At 31.8% G+C, this 22,494-nt stretch overlaps 1 long non-coding RNA gene across 1 annotated transcript; it reads right to left on the minus strand.

Moving 5' to 3' along the window:
* Nucleotides 1-8,263: 8,263 nt before the first annotated feature.
* On the minus strand, nucleotides 8,264-10,107 carry LOC143048429 (uncharacterized). The gene is made up of 2 exons (XR_012969826.1): nucleotides 10,019-10,107; nucleotides 8,264-9,858 (listed from the first exon to the last, which is right to left on the minus strand). It is a non-coding gene; the product is annotated as an uncharacterized LOC143048429 (long non-coding RNA).
* Between the last annotated feature and the right edge of the window lie 12,387 nt (nucleotides 10,108-22,494).

A 22,494-nucleotide genomic window follows, 5' to 3' on the forward strand; every position in this document is an offset into this window, starting at 1 on the left:
CTATGACAAAAATCAGGATACTCAAGCTGTTTAAAAAGATGCGAGAACAAGTAAAATATGTCGCATTATGGATTTACCGATGACATATGTGTTAATAATTGTCTTGTAGTTTCATATAAGATATGTCTATGTTGTATGAGTTGCAGGAATAATACTTTCTAATATTAACTTAATTATTTAGTGGACTGAGTAAGTTAAAAAAAAAACATAGCTAAATGGGTCTTGCTGTAAAGTTAGGAACATTTATGACTTACATCCTGTCGATACATATATATAGGCATTCCGAAAGGTCATAAGAAAATGCCTGGACGAAGTCAGGAGTATTATAGTTGTTATCCCTTCGTTTGATGTGTTTGAGCTTTTAATTATGCCATTTTGAGTTTTCCTCCGAGTTCAGTATTTTTGTTATTTTACTTCATTTCTTTTCGGATCGCCCAATGACACTTTAAAATACATTGCATTCGTACTGCTTGATAAACGTGATATTTTTTTTGTTGCACAATGCTTTGAACTACATTTCAGTAACTGCGCGCATGCCTAATATCGGGACTTCGGGCAAGTTGACTGATTTCGTTTTTTAAGATGAGGTAGAGTACTAGCTTACACATTGTGTTAATATAACGGAACTATAAACAAATTACATATAGTTGAGCGGACTTCACCTGGGGCATTTGTCGCGTAGAGAACAAGAGTTAAAATCAAAATCAAAAAATAATAGCAGGATTGCAATTAGTTCAGTGTGTACGCGTTGTATTAGGTAGCTCTATATATATATAATGACATAGTTGGAAACTTTTCAAAACAATATAACTGTGGTTTGTTAACGTATGTATGGCTATAGGCCAAAACATTTAATAAGACATTAAGAATTTCAATTACTTTGCCCTTAACTGATTTAAGCGATAAAATATAAATAAAAGTTCTTTTTAATGTCAATGAAGAATAAGTGACTGTTTGTAATATATACAATATCAGTTAGATCCAATTACATCTATGCATATAAAAAATTTCTTTGTATTTAATGATAGAATAATCATTTTCAAAGGAAAATGAGGGAATTCACGATTCATAACTGAAAGCACATAGATATCTATTATATTAATCAATATACCAACCAATCAATCAATCAATCAATCACAATATAGTTTAGTTTAAAAAAAATAATAACTCCTTACCATTCAACACATTAAGAGTCCAGTTTGCGCAAAATAAAATATAAAAATATATATTAAACAAAACTTCATTCTTATACTGTAGAAAAGCAGTGTGTAGCTGTATGTGTAGTTAATATAACATTTGTAAAAGGATTTCTTTCATTTTCATTTATGAATTTATTGAATCATCCGTAATCATTCATGGGGTGCTCAAATGTTTGTTTTTATTTCTGTTATCCCTGTTTATGGGGCGGTTGATTGCACACTAGTTGGATTTTTTATCGCATTTTAACGAAATTTTCCTTTGATCTTGACTGATAATTTCCTTTCTCAGCACAGTAGAAAGAAAACTTATCGATATTAACTAATGGCGCAAGTGCCCCTTTTCAATGATATTCACAACGTCGTCATAGGTAAAAACGCGGTAAACTGAAACATTCTAATCGTACCAGCGATCAATTTAATCTCGTTGAGATGATCATCGATAATCCTTAAATATCACGGAAGTTCCATAATTCATAAAAACTTGCGGGGAAATTTGACTTTTTAATGTACATGTATAATATGTGTAACTTTAAACGTTCAATTGCCGGAATTTTGAGTGTTTCTATACCGTGCAGTGTTTATATAGATAAAGTAAAGCATCTTGATATGTACATTGTTAAGTTAGGAACACCATGTCAAAACTTATATTTCGGCGTTACACAAGGTCACGCTTATTCAGACTGTCAACGTAGTATTTGTACTAAACCCGATAAAAATGTTCTGATTGATAAATATGTCTATCTGTTAATTGTAATATGCCTTGAAATAGTTGTCCGAAATGAGAATACTACTCTGAGGTTGTTACTTTTTGTCCTTCATCTTTTTATTATTTTTCTAGTTCTTGGTGTAGATTTGATGAAGCACACATTTCGAACTCATATTTTACAGCATATGTTTTGCTCCTTGTTGCAGACAATACATGTACGAACTTCGTTTTCTTTCATGATGTCCCAAGATGTCTTCATAGAGGTAATCAGGTTTCTTCAATAATAAATAATGTCTTACAATCGATCAACTAATATACCAGCTATTGTCTACGATTAAAGCTATCCTTGTGAAAACAAGTCTTACATGAGACAGGAAACAAAAATATGTAAAACTGTTTACAAAACTGTTAGTTTATTTAGAATACTAAGGATTTTCTACCTCAGGAATTGGCAAAACCTTTCGGTATTTCGGGGACTCTATTGTCTACGATTAAAGCTATCCTTGTGAAAACAAGTCTTACATGAGACAGGAAACAAAAATATGTAAAACTGTTTACAAAACTGTTAGTTTATTTAGAATACTAAGGATTATCTACCTCAGGAATTGGCAAAACCTTTCGGTATTTCGGGGACTCTATGCTCTTTACTTAGTTCTTTATTCCACATTTTAACTGTGTTGATTAAACTCAATGATGCAACTTTTGTAGACGAAACGTGCGCCTGGCGTACCACATTTTAATCGTGGCATTTATGTTGTGTATATATATAGTTTTTGACTCGTGAAAGATCTCGCATGCACATTATTAATGTAGAATTCTTTGTATTATTTTAAGACAGTGAAAGCTCCGATTAATAACATTTGCTTTATTACTTTGGTATTGATGCTAGGGAAAGTTTTTATGGTGTAAATATTTCCAGTATTACGTGTGTAAGACCGATTCGACATCTAATTCTTAGAAACTTAAAAAAAACCCAGATAACCCACAAAGATAAAGTCTCTCAATATTACTTTTTTATTAAGTTATTATTTTATTATAGACAATAAACCCCAAATACAAAAGTAAAACGTGTTGAAATTGCAAAACATTGTGCTACTTCAATGGAAAGTTTTGCTTGTTTACACGAACTTAATCTTAAAACAGGAAGATCTAGATATGAACCTATGTTACAAAAAGTAATTTTAATAATTGAATGAGAACATCTACTTTACTATCCAATCGAGCTAGAGATAAAGGATACTACAGATACAGTTAAGTCGGCCTCATATCTTGACTTACATCTAGAAATTGACAATGAGGGTCGGTTGAAAACAAAACTTTACGACAAAAGAGATGATTTCAGCTTTCCAATTGTGAACTTTCCATTTCTAAGTAGTAACATTCCAGCAGCACCTGCATACGGGGTATATATCTCCCAATTGATACGATATTCCCGTGCTTGCATTTCCTATCATGATTTTTTTGATAGAGGGTTGCTGCTCACAAGAAAGCTATTAAACCAAGAGTTCCAAATGGTGAAGTTGAAATCATCCCTTCGTAAATTTTACGGGCGCCATCACGAGTTGGTTGACCGTTATGGAATAACCGTATCACAAATGATATCGGATATGTTCCTTACGTCGTAACTACAATCCCCTTCCCTTTCCTGAATGTGACCTACCGAATTAGACTATTTACCGGATTTGTTATCCCATAAGCAACACGACGGGTGCCGCATGTGGAGCAGGATCTGCTTACCCTTCCGGAGCACCTGAGATCACCCCTAGTTTTTTGGTGGGGTTCGTGTTGTTTATTCTTTAGTTTTCTATGTTGTGTCGTGTGTGCTGTTGTTTGTTTGTCTTTTTCATTTTTAGCCATGGCGTAGTCAAATTGTTTTAGATTTATGAGTTTGACTGTCCCTTTGGTATCTTTCGTCCCTCTTTTACTAATGATATATGTATGCAGATATCTTTTGTAGAAGTTGTGTTATTCAACCTTTTTCAATAAGAAGAACTTTGCGAATTGGAAACGATTTAATAAAAATTATATCAATACTTTCCAGGAATTTTATGTAGCATAATTCACTGGAATTGGGAATGAATTGTCGGGAAATACCACATTACCACATTACCTGTACTCGACAATATTTTTGTTACCTTTTTTTGTTTTTCTGGGTCAATTATCATGTTTATCACATGGTTCCTTTCAATTCATACAAACCAAAATGTATACACAATTGACACAGGAAAGGCATTTCTCATATGTACCAGTATTAGATATTATTACAGTAGCAACAAAACTATTTAGTATGATTTCAGTTTATGGTAAAAAAAAAATATTTTCCCCAACAAAATCAATATTCAAGGATCCAACTACAGTGTAAAAAAGGGGCGAAAGATATAGGGACAATCAAACTCATAAATCGAAAATAAAAGGGATGATTATAACTTTACCCTTTGGAACTCTTGGTTTAATAGCTTTCGTGTGAGCAGCAACCCTCTATCAAGAAAATCATGATAGGAAATACAAGCACGGGAATATCTTATCTATTTGGAGATATATACACAAAATATAGAATTTGTAGAATTGGCAACCCTTTAGAACAAGTTTATTTAAAATGATTGGTAAATTTAGCCGGATCGTGTATAAATTTCCGGGCTCTTTAAACCAAGGATGTGCTATCTCGCCTGAAATAAGTTTGTACAGGCACAGCCTATTGCAAAACCAAATCGTTGTATCCAAGAAAAAAATTAGTAAAGCTTGCACATTATTTCTGGCAATAAATCCATGTTTTAACAACGTACTATTTACATGGACTGCGCTTACCGACATCCAACAAGTCATTAAAGACAAGGGATATAAAAACACCGTAAGATGGTTGAAGGAACATCACTGTTCATAAAAGGACAAATAACAATCGGGAAGGAAACAACATCCCTTTGTTGTAAATTTGTGTGCAGAGTGTCTGGTGTAAAAACTGAAATATCGAAATACTGGAAAGACACTTATTGCTGTTAATATTTGATTTTTTTAAATTAATTTGCTACGGGTAAATTTCGACAGTATATTCAGAAAATTCTAGTAGTTTTGTTTCAAGAATGCAAAAAAAAAGATAATTTCTGGTATGTTGAACTAATTTAAGATATTACTGTGCTAAATACATTTGCTGTTTACTTTTCTATCAAACTAAAAAAGGGATTAAAATCATCTTTCAAAGGCAATCACTTCTCTTAAAATCAATTTGGATCCGATAAAATTATAACATGACTTTGTTAACAACGCAGAAAGAAGGAAGTCAAAACAGAATGTATTTGAATTATAACTTGTATTGGTCTACTGAAATCAAAAGGTTAAAAACAAAAAGATGCTCCCACTCTTAATCCATATCGGATTTCGGATCAAAACTCTCAATTCTAGAGAAGTCTAAGAATGACACTAGTACAACATAGAACATGGAATATATTTCTCAGTTACAAACAGGCATAAACTAGTTGTAATTTTATGTAGCTAGAAATAATGTGTTGAAATCTGACACTTTTATTATGCGCAGTTGTAAAAACTAAATTTAGCACATTTTCCGAGTATTCTGACTTTCTTGAGATCGTGGGTTTTTACGTTGTAATGGTCTTTAGTTAATTTATTGGGCAGATTAATGTTGAAGATAAGATTCATAATATGATTTACCAAATTGTTCTTTGATAACTATCGTTAATGTGTCATAAACATTCTTTTATATGTTTAGAGAAACCAAAATGATATTATGAAATTATTTCGATTCTAATTTGTAATCGAATCAGACCGTAGGTAGCCATTTGGATTTGAGGAAGCCTATACTTTATAGAAAACCCGCCGTTTCACGATTATTAAAAAGATCAGTGACATGTTAACTTACTTTTAGAATGAGCGAGCAGATACGATATGAAAGTTCATTTTGATATCTGCCGTTGCTCGAATTCAACTGGTGTGGCATTTGTAATATCGACGCAAATTACGTGCTATCAACAATGCTGACATAGAGCGTTTCTGAAAACAAATTATTTGTTTTAAACTGTATTGATCTAATGCATCAAATATTTTTTTTAAAACGTATCTTTTCTTGACGACAAAGATGTCTAAGTGAGATACTTGAATGACATATAAAATATCAAGTTTTTATCAGTTACGAACATGAAAAGTTTAATTATCTTTGTATATACCTTAAATGTTGGTCGTGTTTAAAACTGACACCAGTAACATGCGCAATTGTAACAGCTAAATTTAGCAACTTTTTCAAGTATTCTGATATTTTGAGATAGTGGATTTCTACGTTTTCAATGTGTTTAGTTTACTCTGTAATTTATAAGTCATATAAATATTTAAAATAAAATTAATTATATGATATGTTAGTATCAATTTGTTCCTTGTTGACTATTTTTAATGTGTCATAAATATTTAGGAATACCAAAACAATATTTAAAGGACAACAAAAGACGGAAACTTTAGTTATATGAATAATTTCGATCAAATCTGTAATAAAATATATCATTTGTTCCTTGTTATAAGCATTTATATGATACTGAAACAACGGTCTTTCTTCAAAATTAATAGGACACCACCAGACGGAAATTATTACACAAAATTCATAACTTCCTAAAATGGGCAATACTGAATTATAAAGATACAAAGCAATTTTGAGTATTCAGAAAGAGTAATTACAACATGTGAGCTGGTCTTGTTTTGTATTATTTTGTACTCAAATCCAAATATGCCTAACTCGTGATGATATATGTCAAGTATATCTATGATTGGTATTTTGATTTTTTAATTCGTTTGCTGCATTTCACAAAAGATATGACTAACAGTTAATTGGTTTGAATCGTACTTTGTTTTGTAAGTGGGCTATAGTTTTTAACTCACGAATTGTTTTACCGGAGAAATGTGTCTATGTCTGTTTCTCAACTTATTAAACATCCTAGTGGTAGCCCTTGGAATCAAAGGTACCAGAATATTCAATTTGATGATTTTCTTAACCTGAACCAGTTGACCGTGTTGGCTCATATTGAGATTGTATAATTCCATCTGGTTATCCCTAGATTTTTATATTCCAAATAATTATTTTTCAAGTTTCAATTAGTATGTCTATGGTTGAATCATCTGATGTGTTTTTTTTTAATCTTAGACTTTCAGTATACCTTTTTTAATAAGTTCAAAAGCAGAAACGACTTGCATATACATATCAAACTAGCATTTGTAAAACCAATATAGCAATTCAAGTAGTTGGTATTTATTATATATTTTTGTCTCCTTTATTAGATTTTCGTCATTAAAGTTGTGTGTGTGCGATTTCGCTTTTCTTTTATTTTGTTACGGGGGTTTTGTAAGAGGTAAATAATTATAAAATGCAAATAAAATACATAACCGTATTATAACATTAAACAAGTCGCACTGATCTGGATCATTAGTCATCATATGTTATTGATTTGCTCCTTCGAAGTCGAGGGTCAATTAAGGAATAAAACTGACGATAGTAAAGAGTGTTTGCTTCCTGTTAGTACTTTTTATGTAGAGGGTTGGTGTTGAATTTGAAACCACTTTCCAGTTAATGATTATTTGCAAATATCAAGCTAGCCAAGCAACCGTAGATGACCACTGGTGTTTACCAATTCACGAAGCTACATGTCCATTCTTATTTTATCGTTCATAACTTGTACAAAAAAAAACGATTATACATGGACGTCAGGGGTAAACCACTTGGTTCAGCTTGAGAATGAGAACTGCTTCCCCATTGTTTTTTAAATGTTTAAATGTTTACATGGCTAAAATTAAAGAATTTGTATAGTGCATTTTTCTTTGTGGTTTGTTCTTTTGGCTTTTTAGTGTTGTTTGTTTTGTTCTCGACTTGTGATTTTGTGTTCTCGTAGTAATGTATTATAGCTTTTATTCTAAATCAAAAGGTTGTGTTTACTTCTGATCTTTTAGATTTCTCAATATCATTCAATTTGAAAACGTGTTGACCAACTCCTAGAAGAAATAACACAGTTGCTTTTTTTTAGTAACGCCCCCGCAATTCTTTCACAAAATATTTATTAACAACTGTTATATAAGTGGAAGGTTTAGCTAGCAATTTCACCAGGTTTTATTCACCATTTTCTCCGGAATGCCTGTACCTAGTCAAGAATATGTTTTCACTTGTGCCATAGATTATCAGCGTCTAATTTTGTCAATTTTTATGGACTTCCTCTTTTTGAAATTACCTTGGTAATTTTGATTGACTATTACATGTATACTACACAGTTTATACAAAAATATACTGAACGTCAAGGAAGGAAAAATTATATCATATAGAAAAAAAATTAAGGTTAAACAAAGATTCCCTTGGGAGAAAATAAAAGACCGTACCTTTGATTTTAAAGCATTTTATTCCAACAATAAATAATATTAACAAAATAGAGCCTAGTCACCTCTTTTCGAAAAGATTTGTTTCGTAAAAAGGGACTATTGTTCCTGCACTATTTGGGATTTTCAGTTCACATGCACCATAAATAGCCATATCGTCTGGTAATTTTTCTGACAATGTTTCCCAATGTCCTGAAACGGTACAATATACGTTAATGTCTTTGTATTCTTTTCCACTACAATCTCCCCCTGCAAGAATAATCGATTTATCTATTGTAAACATGCCGAAGTCTTTACATTCCTGAATCTTGTCCGGTAATGATACGCACGATCCATCACTTGGGCAGAATCTAATAAAATATTTCCTGTCAGAGGCAATGTAAATGAAAGAGTCAACAACACATGTTTTCATCTGTTTGAACGAAAACGGGATCTCAGCCGCATACTTTACTGTTTTTGTACGAGGATGAAAGACATAAACAGCAGTTACTCCTGGTTTGATTTTATCTTCTATATCAAGAATTGTAGAAAAGATGTAAATCAAGCCATCAAAAACAACACATGATGGATTTATGGGGAGAGAATCTCCAGGGAGGTATGCAACTTTTTTCCATGAATTCATGTTGTATTCTTCTATTTCCAAGACTTTTCGACCTTTGTAAACACCCCCGATCACATAACAATGATTTTCATGCGATATCATGTTGAAATTTGCTCGTTTGCAGTAAAGAGATGCTCGTTTCTTGCATTTGTTTAGAAGTGGGTCGTATTGATACACTGAACTTCCAAAGGACCAATAAACTATCGGTGGATTGTTTTCATCACCTTGAATACAGCAACATTGAAACTGTTTGCTGATTTTCTTTCCCTTTTTAATGTTTCTATAACACCTATTTCTCATGTTTGAGTCGTAAACAATAGTCGTGATAGTACGTTTTGACCCACAAGTACCACAAGTGAAAAGAGAATAGTAGTCTTGAAAGTTTTTGGTTCTCGAACTGCCCATTGAACCTCGTGGTGAATTGTCACATTGATTGTTGCAAACTTCTGCTCCCTCAATGGAAAAGTTATTGTTCTGATTTTTTATGTTGCTACATTCATCAGGGTTTCCGGTTCTTTTAATAATTGCAAGTGCTTCCGATTGTAAATTTCTTAACTCATACTCTTGAGCAATGTTATAATATGCATTACAGTTAACTGTGTTCAAATTTGAAATCAATTTATTTTCACAACATATCAGAGTGTTGTGTAAATTTGATCTTTTTGCGACAAGAAGATAATGATCCATATTCTCAATGTCCAGGTTTTCATCTGGTTCATCCGTGCTCAGAGCTTTTACTAGTTTTTTACGAACTCTATCATCTTGAAGATTATTGACGTACTCTACTATATTAATTTTAAAATCTCTGATATTGTTATTATTAGTATCTTCTGGATTTGAAAACGAATGTTTTTCACTGTCTTTTTCGATCTCGTATCCAGAGTAAGTGTGGAACATATGTTCATTCGAAAACATAAGTCCAGAAAATTCTTGGCCAATTACAGGACTATCTGACTCCCTCGATGCCAAGTATAGCTCTCCTTTAGTCATCTTTGTGGCTGAAATATATTAGATATTTATTAAACATTTATTTCACAAAATGTAAATCAATTTTTTCAAACAATTTAATTGCAATCCTTTAATTTTACTGAATCTATATATTCTGTTTTTTTCTTCAAAATGAAAATCATAATTTAAGTTATATAAAGAAAGTTATACCTTTCAATAGTGCTGGTTGTCGTAAAATAGTTTGATAATGGAAAACATGTGGTATTATAGAAAAAAAGTTGGAAAACCTAGTATTATAATTGGGCACAAATCATTGCTGAAATTTTTCCATACCTGTAGTTCCGTTTAATTCTATATATAGAATTTCTTACGAATTTAAACGGAACGTAACGAAAATTCACGCTAACAGGTATTTACCTAATGTATATTTAACAATTGAAAAGAAACAAATGTGATTTTATAAATAATATAATAATATTTTATTTATAAGAGAGTTTTAAATAGACAAGTGAAACATTACAAGCAAGATGTGTCTGTGATATTTATAGACCTAATAAAATGAAAAGGAGTAGGGGCATTAAGGCCCGATTTTGGCCCAATAAAATAAAATTTTTGACATCTATTTAAAATTGGCACATAATGTTTGGAAATGCATATGGTCAAAGAATATAAATAAAAAACATCAAGATTTTTATCTGGTGACGTCACAATTACGTCATAATATGTACCGTTTTCACAAAAATTATGAAAAATACAGAATTTTTACAGTTTTCCATCCATTTTTCCGTTGTGGAAACATCATGCGCAGCCAAGAAACAACAAAAGAATTTAAGAGAAGCTTTATTATAACTATTGACATAATCTCACTAAATATAAAATTGTTTCTTGGGTGCGCACATACTTTTCCAATCCAAAATATACTTAAAATTTGATGAAAAACAGGGAAAATCAAGGAAATTTCACAAATTATGCCAATTTTGACATGATTTGTTGACATATTATCTCGTTCAATGTGAAAATTGTTTTTATTTTCTGAATACCTTATATCTTAGTCTAGTTTGGACACATTTACGAATATGTATGATGACTTTTAAATTTGCAGTAATATATGGGCCAAATAAGGACCTTATTGCCCCTACTCCTTTACGTTAAGACTTACAGTAAAAACTCAGGAGAACACATATCTTTTGAATGGTTTAACACTTATAAATATCTCAAATTGAATGTAAGATACTAAACATATAACAAACTATAGCAAAAAACATGATTTGTAAGGGGAAAACGTTTATTAAGCTGAATTTCGTTCTTAGATGTAGATATATTACCATTTGTGCATTTCATTCATTGAATGGTTGATTGTGTTTAGCATAACATCAAATGACTAATATATAGGAAATATATAATTAATAACTAATAGTATGTAGATAAAGAAAAGTGGTCCAGTCGGGATTGAAGGCGGGGATTTCAGATTGTCACCGGTTATAAGATGTTCTTTGGTGGTAAAAAGAAATTGGAAATGTTTGTTGACAGTGATTTATTCGTTCCCTCTATCCACAGCATTGGTTTACCGTCCCTATTCTGATCAGGTGTTGCCTCTGAATTATACACCCCTCTTTCCAAGCCTTTTAGATTGTGGTTTACCTGTGAAAAGGCAAAGAACAACATACCAGTGTAAAACATTAGTATTATCCTGCTTCGGGTTATTCTTTTTATTGAAGAACACAGATGCGGCGGAATATCAACATATGAGTATTAAATGTCCAATGTATTTTATTATGGACATAATATAGGTGAATATAAACAGATCTGGAATTCAATATTGATACATTAAATCAGAAATTAGTAAAAATTATAATAACAAAATTATCGAGGAACATTCAAAACGGAAAGTCCATAATCCATTGGCTCAATGACATCAAGCGAATGGATAACAATTATCATATTCCTGACTTGGAACAGGCACCGTCTAATGTAAAATAAAATGGTGGATGGAAGATAGTAAGGAACAAAATAAGCTAAAATATAGCTAGGTTATTGAACTCCTTTTTGCTATATAATTATGTTTTTTCTCAAATGGCGGGAAAGGGAAAACAGAGAGTCCTAACATCTGACAAAATAAATCATAAACCTGTCCTCAGTACATCTTTGTTTTGAATAAATTTCTTTTAGATTATACCATTTGTACATGTATCTCATAAGTAAATTAACGAGCTAAAGTTTACATTTGAATGAGAATATTGTAATAATGTTTACGACGGATGCATGAACATACACACCAACGCTTTTTTAAGATAAGAGAACATTAATCGAAATATCCTGATCGGCCTTGAAAAGTTGATTAAAAAATTCAAGGACATTATCCAATTGGTTACTGTTTATATTAACCGATAAACAAAACAAAAAAAGAAATATTTTTTTTGTTTTAGTAATATATGTTTACATTGCATTCAATCTCTTTTCCCATAGATAACCTTTTAATCTTCGTGGTTTGATTCCTTTTGAAATGTATTGCGTTGTTATGCAACTTATCTTTTTATAACCAAGTTATTGGTGTAAAATGCATTCAATAATGTTCAGTTTACGTCTGAAATAGTAAAACATATGATAACAACAGGTATATCCTTCCTTATCATGTGTATGATATTTTTGCATACAGCTAAATATCACTTATCAAGTTGCATGCCATAACGTGATCTTACTATTGTAAAAAAGAGTTTTTCAAAGTTACATATAGCTTATATCTAAATAAACGAAATAAGAAATAGAAAAAATATATTAGAACTATGCATAAAAATTTCAAAATAATAGGAATAATGTATTTATAACTAACTTTATAAAACACACCAATTCTGATTGAATTTAAAAAAAACAATGTTTTTGTTGTTGTTGTATGGCTAATTTCGGATACTTATACTTATATATTTGTAATCTCTTTTTTGGGGAGGACAGGGGCAGAATCATGTGTGAAAGTGTGAAATAAGATAAAATACTGTCAACTGGCAATGAGATTTGGGGTTTTAATCTGTAAGTATCGACTGTGGAGAATGGTGGTTAAAGATGCGATAAAGGCATATTTTATTTTATGTTTTTAACTCCAGCTCTTTCCTTTTGTGAAAATGTATCATCTGTTCTAAAAGAAGTTTTTCCAAAAAGGCGCACCCCGTATTACTTCAAAAATTGTTCTACTTTCATTGAAAACTAAATAAACTTTTATGGTTAACTATCCAACAGTGTCCTTATCAATTAATTTCAGTGTACTGTTGTCAGATTTTCAAAGAGTTTTGTCCACGTCTGGTATAAGTTCTGTAAATGACTACATAGAAAGGACCATTTTTAGATATTATTTGTCTTAGTAAACATGCATATTGTTTCTTCCAAATTGACATGTATTTCAATACATTTACGCTTATATATTACTTGAATTTAAATGTGCTTGAAGTCGGTGATGACCCAACATTTTATTTTCTTGGAAATTATTTCCTAACACCATCCAGGTGACATAATATACAAAATCTAAATTAAATTCTAAAATTGTAAAGGAGGATTTTAATATCACAAGGCATATATGAAATTCAATTACTTGATAAAGTATTAAGTTCTCCTTCGGTAGACTTCATATTAGAAATAATTTATGTGTCGACTAAAAAACATTAGTTATATGACACATTTTGAAATTATAATTTAAAAAAAAAGGAAAAGGTCCCAAAACACTCTCTTGCTTAGTTGGCTTTTAATTAAAATGGTATTGATGTTAGTTCAGTTGTGATTGTGTAGTAAATGTATGCATTATAATATTTCTAACTTCGGGGTGTTTTTTGTTGGGTTTTTTTCACAGCCCCTCGATTGTCCATTCTAAACAATTTCTTTAAAAAGATTCGTTTTAATACTTGCATTATCCTTACTACTGACATTTTGTTAAATAAAGGGTTAAAACGTTCTATAACAAAATCGTCGAAACTGTACCTGAATAAATTCCATATAAGGAGAACATTAAAATAAAAATTAATTTCTTGAAAATGGTGCTTAGAATTAGTATAATGCATATAATTGATTGGTAATATGAGCATGTCTCGATGTTAAAAGATAAGGCTGTAGTCGTATGTTTATTACTTATTTTTTACATTTTCCTTTTTTCTTTTCTTTCGTATTCAAATAATTCTATTTTCCAGTTACTATACCTTCCCCGCCTAAATGGAAGGCTAACACAGGCATCTAAAGCAAAATATACCGATATGTTTAAAGAATACAAATAGGGTCTGCAAAACATTCTTACTGGTTTACTATTTATATATAATAAAAAAACTTGATAAGCGATATTGGGTAAAAATTAGATTTGATATTGACACGAAACTATTTGTAGACACTTTGTTATCAGGGCCATGTTAAACAGCGGACGCATTTGTAATAAATTTTTTCCTTTATTATGAGGAAATATTTTATTTCTTTAAATCTGACATTAATCTTCCTCATGAATCACTTTTTCGGAATCCATTAGTTTGATAATTTATACGCATTTTCTTTGTGATGTAATAAATGCCAAATTCTATACAATCTCCTGAAACACCTGCAGTCGGTTATCTCATAGCATGCTCATTTGTGTTAAAATCTTTTAAGTTATTTTCTTTAGCTTTCCGAACAATTTTTCAAGGCTCATATTGAACAACATCACAGCAGTACTCAAAAGGAAGCTATTAAACAAAGAGTTTTAAATAGTAAAGTTGAGGTCATCATTTCGTATATTTTATTCATTCAAATGTGACGTCATTTTTTATTTTTTGATGATCTGTTTTACAAATTCAAATGACGTCATTTTTTGTAATTTTTAACAATTTCAAATATGACGTCACTTGGCGTTGAGGTTTAAACTTATTCGGATGTGTCTACATTTTGTGTTGCAAATGTCTGGTTATGTAATGTGTTTCAGTTGTTTCCTGTAATTAGTTAATACTTCAGTTTTATCATGTACATCTTTTGTATAATAATTTTATAAATTTACTGTTTGCAAAAGTATAAATTATTCTAAATAATAGGGATGTTCTGGTAACTTACAGAAAACCCTGGCCGTTTTTGGCACAACTTTTTTGATCTTTTGGTCCTCGATGCTGTTCGACTTTGTGCTTGTTTCGGCTTTCAAACTATTGTATCTGGGCGTCACTAGTAGACCTTGTGTGAACAAAATGCACTTCAGGCGTATTAAAATTTTGAACTTGTTGCCTTTTTTTGGTTGTTGTTCGTGTGTTTCCTTGTCAATTGTTTTCTCCAATTTATTCATATTGTAGTCCTGTGGTGTTCAGTTGTCATTTTAATGTTATATTTCACATGGCTATAAAAGAGGCAGGTTTGGCATGCCACAAAACCAGGTTCAACCCACCATTTTTTCCTTTAAAAATGTCCTGTACCAAGTCAGGAATATGGCCATTGTTATATTATAGTTCGTTTCTCTGTGTGTTACATTTTAACGTTGCGTGGCTTGTTTTATTTTTTAGTGTAAATTCACATTGCGATAAGACGTGTCACGCTACTTGTCTATCCCAAATTCATGTCTTTGGTTTTGATGTTATATTTGTTATTCTCGTGGGATTTTGTCTGATGCTTGGTCCGTTTCTGTGTGTATTACATTGTAGTGTTGTGTCGTTGTTCTCCTCTTCTATTTAATGCGTTTCCCTCAGTTTACGTTTGTTACCCCGATTTTGTTTTTTGTCCATGGATTTATGAGTTTTAACAGCGGTATACTACTGTTGCCTTTATTTATGGACGACATCACAAGTAGGTTGACCCTTATGGAATATTCGTTTCAAAGATATAAGCGGATATGTTCCTTATGTCGAAATTACAAACCCGTTCCATTTTTACGAATGTGACTTATCGAATTAGACTTATTACCTGGTTTGTATTAACATGTGCAAAACCGCGGGAGCCACATGTGAAGCAGGATCTGTTTACTCTTCCAGAACATCCGAGATCACCCTTAGTTTCTGGTTGGGTTGTGTTACGTAGTCTTTACTTTTTGAATGTTGTATTTTGTGCACTCTTGTTTTTCTGTTGGTTTTGTTTTCTTTTTTAAGCCATGGCGTTGTCAGATTTTTTTTATTTATGAGTTTAAATGTCCTTCTGGTATCGTTCGCCCGTCTTTTTATACTTTAAGAACATTGTGATTCGAATATAGACTATTGCCTCAATTGAAACATGTCTTTGTCATTTTGACACCATATTTCGCAATTAATAGTTATCAAAGGTACCAGGATTATAATTTAGTACGCCAGACGCACGTTTCGTCTACATAAGACTTATCAGTGACGTTCTTATCAAAATATTTATCAAGCCAAACAAGTACAAAGTTGAAGAGCATTGAGGATCCAAAATTCCAAAAAATTGTGCCAAATACGGCTGAGGTAATCTATGCCTGGGATAAGAAAATCCTTAGTTTTTCGAAAAATTCAAAGTTTTGTAAACAGGAAATTTATAAAAATGACCACATTATTGATATGCATGTCAACACCGAAGTGTTGACTACTGGGTTGGTGATACCCTCGCAAAAGTGTTCTATAAAAAAAACAAATACTACAGGATTATATTTCCACCAGGGAAGTCTAATATAGGCAAACAAAACATTTACATATAACAATATGTGTTATAAATATATTGTCCTTGTCATTTGGTCTCTGGTGGAAAGTTGCCTCGTTGCAATCATACCAGATATTTTTTATTTCTATATTTCAAATAAATTACCGGAGCACTAACTACTGGGCTAATTAATTTCAACAATTAGTTACATCTATCCATTAGGTATCAAAACTTACCGTAGATACAAAGGCTTTTGATTTAATATGACAGACGCGGATCGTTTTTTCTACATAGGTCGCTCCAGTGACGAATAAAGCACACAACTAAGATGATCAAATCAGTGCCGAAGAGCATCAAATAGTGACTGTTCGTAAAAAAAAAAAGAACAAAAACAAAACAATTTTCCAAATCTGAAGGAGGCTTTCAATGCCTACGTGTTTGGAATGATTTGAGTGATTTATTCTATAAATTAGTTGTGAACTCGAGTGCTCTAAAAGATCATTCGAAATACTCTCCAATTAACGCGTGATCACTACTGGCTTAGCTGGGTGTTTTTTTCTGAACCACCAGTGGCAAATGCTTAATTCTTATCCAAGGCAAGAAAAAAAACAATAAGTTAATATGTTCCGCAAAATGTATCAAACGGGATGAAAGAAGGGAATTTAGAAGCCATTGTAAAAGGAGGACAAACATGTATATAAATATAATTATTTTCTGTGACTGTATCTTACATTAATTTGTAGGATCCTTTACTATAGATAATTTAGCTGATCTGTAACAATAACATCTTCATGCCTTATATATCATGTACTGCAGTACGCCGCTAGATTAAAACTGACGTGGAAAGGTAACACACGGCCAGCGAAAGTTCTATTTTAAGAGCCCAGGTGGTCGTGTGGTCAAGCGGGACGGCTGCAGTGCAGGCGATTTGGTGTCACGATATCACAGTAGCATGGGTTCGAATCCCGGCGAGGGAAGAACCAAAAATTTGCGAAAACAAATTTACAGATCTAACATTGTTGGGTTGATGTTTAGACATATATACAACTCGTCTAAACATCAACCCAACAATGTTAGATCTGTAAATTTGCTTTCGCAAATTTTTGGTTCTTCCCTCGCCGGGATTCGAACCCATGCTATATATATATATATATATATATATATATATATAAACGAGTCTAAATTGAAAACTACGTTCAAACCTATGATTACGTTGGATAAAAACCGCAATTTTTATACGTGTGCATTTAAAACAAATTTCGTTGTAGAAGGGTCTAAAAACAGCACAAACAACATTTCCCAAAAGACCAAAAAAGTGAAAGGAAAAAGTACATTTAAACAAAACGCATTTTACTAACAGGTCGAACTACTGATGTTACTTTACCCTGCTGACTGCCATTAGCGATTGCCAAAAAAAATTGATCACAAGATGTAACAAAATGGATCTTAATATAAATTTAATACTAAACAGAAAAAAAAATTAACTTGTGGCAACGATGTTATTTCACAAACATACGGTGTCAATATTTTTTTAGTACACCAGATCCGGATTTCGACAATAAATGTCTCTTCAGTGATGTTAGGGATCGAAACGGTATTTGGAAGGCCATATAAAAAGTACCCTCATTTTTAGAAAAAGTACCCTCATTTCTAGATAGACTCTTGAATTGTAAGAGTCAATATAGGATGAACGGATCATATAAACCGGAGGAAAATATGATACAAGCCCAAACGAAAAAATATAAACGAGTCTAAATTGAAAACTACGTTCAAACCTATGATTGCTTTGGATACAAACCGCAATTTTTATACGTGTGCATGTAAAACAAATTTCGTTGTAGAAGGGTCTAAAAACAGCACAAACAACATTTTCCAAAAGACCAAAAAAGTGAAAAAGTATATTTAAACAAAACGCATTTGACTAACAGGTCGAACAACTGATGTTCTTTAACCCTGTTGACTGCCATTGGCGATTGCCAAATAAAATTGATCACAAGATGTAACAAAATGGATCTTAATATAAATTTAATACTATACAGGAAAAAAATTTAACTTGTGACCACGATGTTATGCCACAAACATACGGTGTCAATATTTTTTTAGTACACCAGATCCGGATTTCGACAATAAATGTCTCTTCAGTGATGTTAGGGATCGAAACGGTATTTGGAAGGCCATGTAAAAAGTACCCTCATTTTTAGGTAGACTCTTTAATTTTAAGAGTCAATATAGGATGAACGGATCATATAAACCGGAGGGAAAATATGATACAAGCCCAAACGAAAAAATATAAACGAGTCTTAATTGAAAACTACGTTCAAAATATATATATGGGATATAGTTCTGCCTTTCATAGGTACACCTACAGGTTCTAAGTTACAATGGTAGTTTTGCGTTAAGAAAGTTACGTTCTCCCTACAAGTGTGAATTAACGTCTCCATTCCGACTGGATGAGACTTTGTCTAAACAACCCAGACTGTATTTATACATCCCAAACAGATGAACAAACACCATTTTAGCATAGGGTTCACAGCCTGGTAGGATTACTCTTGAAATTTAATAGAAATAAACTTTCAAAGTATTTATTTCCTGGATTTATTCTTTTTCTTATAAAGCTGTACATTCACTTTTATGTAATGTCATAATTTGAACTAGACGTTCATATAATAAATGCAACTGAAATTGTCAGTAGTTTGTCTGCAAACATAATATGTGATTATTAACAACATTTACAGTTTGAGTTGATCTTACAATAAAATTATTAGTAAATCTTAAAAGGCTTGAATAACTCCAGAAGGTGATACGAAACAAAACTACGCACACAGTTATGGACATGTATAACAATAGTATAGTCGCAAAGATATGCAAATTATTTCCAAGAATAATATATAGGTCTGCTTTAAATCTAAATATTTCATTACATGGCATTTTCAAAGAATCGATTAAATGACGTAAGTAACTTTTCTTTACAAAGGAAGTGCACGAAATTGTACCGTTTGCAAATAATGCACTAAATATTATTTACGTCTCTGTTTGTTTTACTGTACTTACAAAAGGTCAACAATCTATGAAACAAATATGCTCAATTGTTCACACGTATATTCATTTGCAATTGAATATTGCAGATAAAAGGTAAACTCACAAAAATACTGAACTCTGAGGAAAATTTAAAACGGATAGTCCTTAATCAAATGACAAAATCAAAAGATTAAACACATCAAACTAATGGATAACAACTGTCATATTACTGATTTGGTACAGTCATTTTCTCATGTAGAAAATGGTGTATTGAACCTGGTTTTATAGCTAGCTAAACGTTAACCCCTCACTTGTACGACAGTCGCATCAAATTCCATTATATTGAAAATGTTGCGTGAACAAAACAAACAGATATATTAGGTAAAAATGTCAAAAAAGGGGTATCGCAGTCAACACTGTGTCACAATCTTAATCATTAAAGAAATAAACAAATATTTAAAAGAAGCTCAAAATGGCATATAGACCACGCATATTAGCACGATATAAAACGATGCATGAAGCTTTCAGTTTCACTAATCGTGGTTTGGTTGTAGCTGCCTTTTCCTAATTTTCCATTTTACAGATTCAGTTTAGAATAAAAATGACAAATATAACTTAAACAATGAGTTATTGGATTGTTGTGAAGTTTCGAAGCCATCTGAAAAAATATGAATGAGGTTTAAATGAAATGCGAACGTTGTGTTTCATCAATTTAGAAAAAGTATGCAAGACTTTCTTGGTAAAAAAAAGTAACCATTAGCAATCAGGGGCGGATTTAGGCAGAGGCGTGGCGGGCGTGCGCTCCCCCTAAAATTTGCAAAACACGGTTTGTCTTCATCTTATTTAGGTATCAGAAGAGACCATTCCATCTTTTTTTAAACTTTAAACGGTATATAAACAGTCAGTTTAACAGAATCCACGTGATTACTTATCAACTGACCTGAGATTTATTAATGTTCTATAAATTATTTCAAACGAAGGTGTCAAACGCGGAGTGCGTTTGATGACAAATATAATAGGTTTTTAGCAGTGAAAGTAAAAACAAATGTTATATTGTATTTCCGATTTTTATAATCAATTTCTTTGATAATCGAAGTTCCAAAACATCCCTTACTCACTTTCACAGTTTCATCATGGCACGGTCAAGAAAACAGTCGGCAGATGAGATTCTTTCATAATATCCGTAATGAAAGATAGAAAAACTGTGTCAAGCGAAAGGTTAATTTATTAATTTGTATATCTGTGTCTATATTTATTTCTCACTTGCAACCTTAAAAAAATAGGCGAATTATGCTTGGCATCCCAAGAAAATAAACATAACTTCGTAAATGCATCTCATTCTGATTTTGTTTCTTTGATTCTGTTTGTGGAGAACACAGTAAAGTCTGGCACGACCTCCGAAAATCAAAAAAGTAAAAAACAGATATTATGAAAGGACAATTCAAAATCGCTAGTAAAAGTACAAATTTTCGTCTGCAAAATATAATACTAGTATTGGTCAGGTGAGCAATTGTGATCTCTCTCGTCTCACTTTGCGTCCGTCGGTCCGCCCATCTATCTGCCAACTCTTCACATTTCCATCGTCTTAACCAAGTTTGGCATGGCTGGTGTTATGAAGTGTTAAAATAATTCTTAAGTAAGGCAGTGAAGTTCACATTATTGAAACCATGTACAATTGGCTTAGATACATTGACGATGTGCAAAACTATTTTTTATGTGTGGTGTTCCTGAATTTCTTTATGTCACAACTACCAGCACCATGTCTTTCAAGGTTTAGTTAAGATATTACAATAGACACCATGATGTGTCACTAAAGTTTTGAGCGTTTGGTCGTCATATTATATTTGAACTCATATAAGTTTACTAGAACCGAAATTCGCTTATTAATGTAACTGTTTCTACAAATAACTGAAACAGGTAGTAATAAATAGCAGGAAATAGTGTGCTGGGATGTTTGCTAGATGAGATAACTGAATAAATTTTTGTCTGTTTGATCTTATGTCAATTTGTTTGTCGTTTTGATGTATGTATTTACTTAGTTTTATTGCATTGTTCAAATTTATTCAAAGGTGAATTTCTTACTGACACCATACGAAATTCCCGTAGAGTAAGATTATATACATGACAAGGATACAAAATGTGCACTATCAGTTAATTTCTTTGAGTATAAATGTTATCTTTTGGAGATAGTTTTGTAAAATGTTTGTGTAAATAAATAATTAAGTTTGCGTGAAAACGATCTTTATGCAAATATGTGCGCTTAATATTCAGAAAGCCTGATTCAGTACACTGTTACAGAAGAGGGACGAAAGATACCAAAGGGACAGTCAAACTCATATAAACTATTCATTCATATATATGACACGCCTGTCTACATTTACTAGCCTTAACGCTTATAATACATTTGTCAATAACCATTTACTACCAATTATGAGGTAAAAGTTCTAATGAACTCTGTGGAAAACTATACTTACTATTTTCTGTCCCTGTGGTTAAGGTCCCCATCAATATTAACTTTCTGTAAAAATCACATTTCATATATTTACAACCTGATGATAATTAATAATCCATTTCAAAAATGGATACACCAACCAAAAATAATCTTAAAATTCAAAGTAATCTTTCCTAACTATAAATAAATCGAATTATTTCAATTACATCTAATCATTGAAACAGTATTTTGAGTTTGCGTGTTGCTCGGAAAAAATCATCATAGCTTGTAACAATTCCTTGAGCAAAATGTATCTGTGAAACTACCCAGCTTTAAGATAATGTAGATTTAAATATTTATTTTACCAAATTTTATTTTTATTTCAAGGTCCTTTTCAACATACAATAGTCATGGTATTAACACATTTAACTTATCTGCTTTACGCCAGAAAAATCTCAATTTAAGGAATGTCACAACAATCGTATTGCAGTTTTTAATTAATGCAATTACTTTATGTCTTCAAAAATCCACCTGTTAGTCTAATACTACAAATGCTTTATTTCTAAGTTGACACTATTTTGTATACGTTTGGTGGACGTTTTTTCAACAGATAGTCAGTCGGAATTCTAATAACCAGTGTCAATATATTGCCGTTTCTAGATTTAATGATTTT

The sequence above is a fragment of the Mytilus galloprovincialis genome, chromosome 10 (genome assembly GCF_965363235.1).
Source record: "Mytilus galloprovincialis chromosome 10, xbMytGall1.hap1.1, whole genome shotgun sequence".
NCBI lineage: Eukaryota > Metazoa > Mollusca > Bivalvia > Mytilida > Mytilidae > Mytilus > Mytilus galloprovincialis.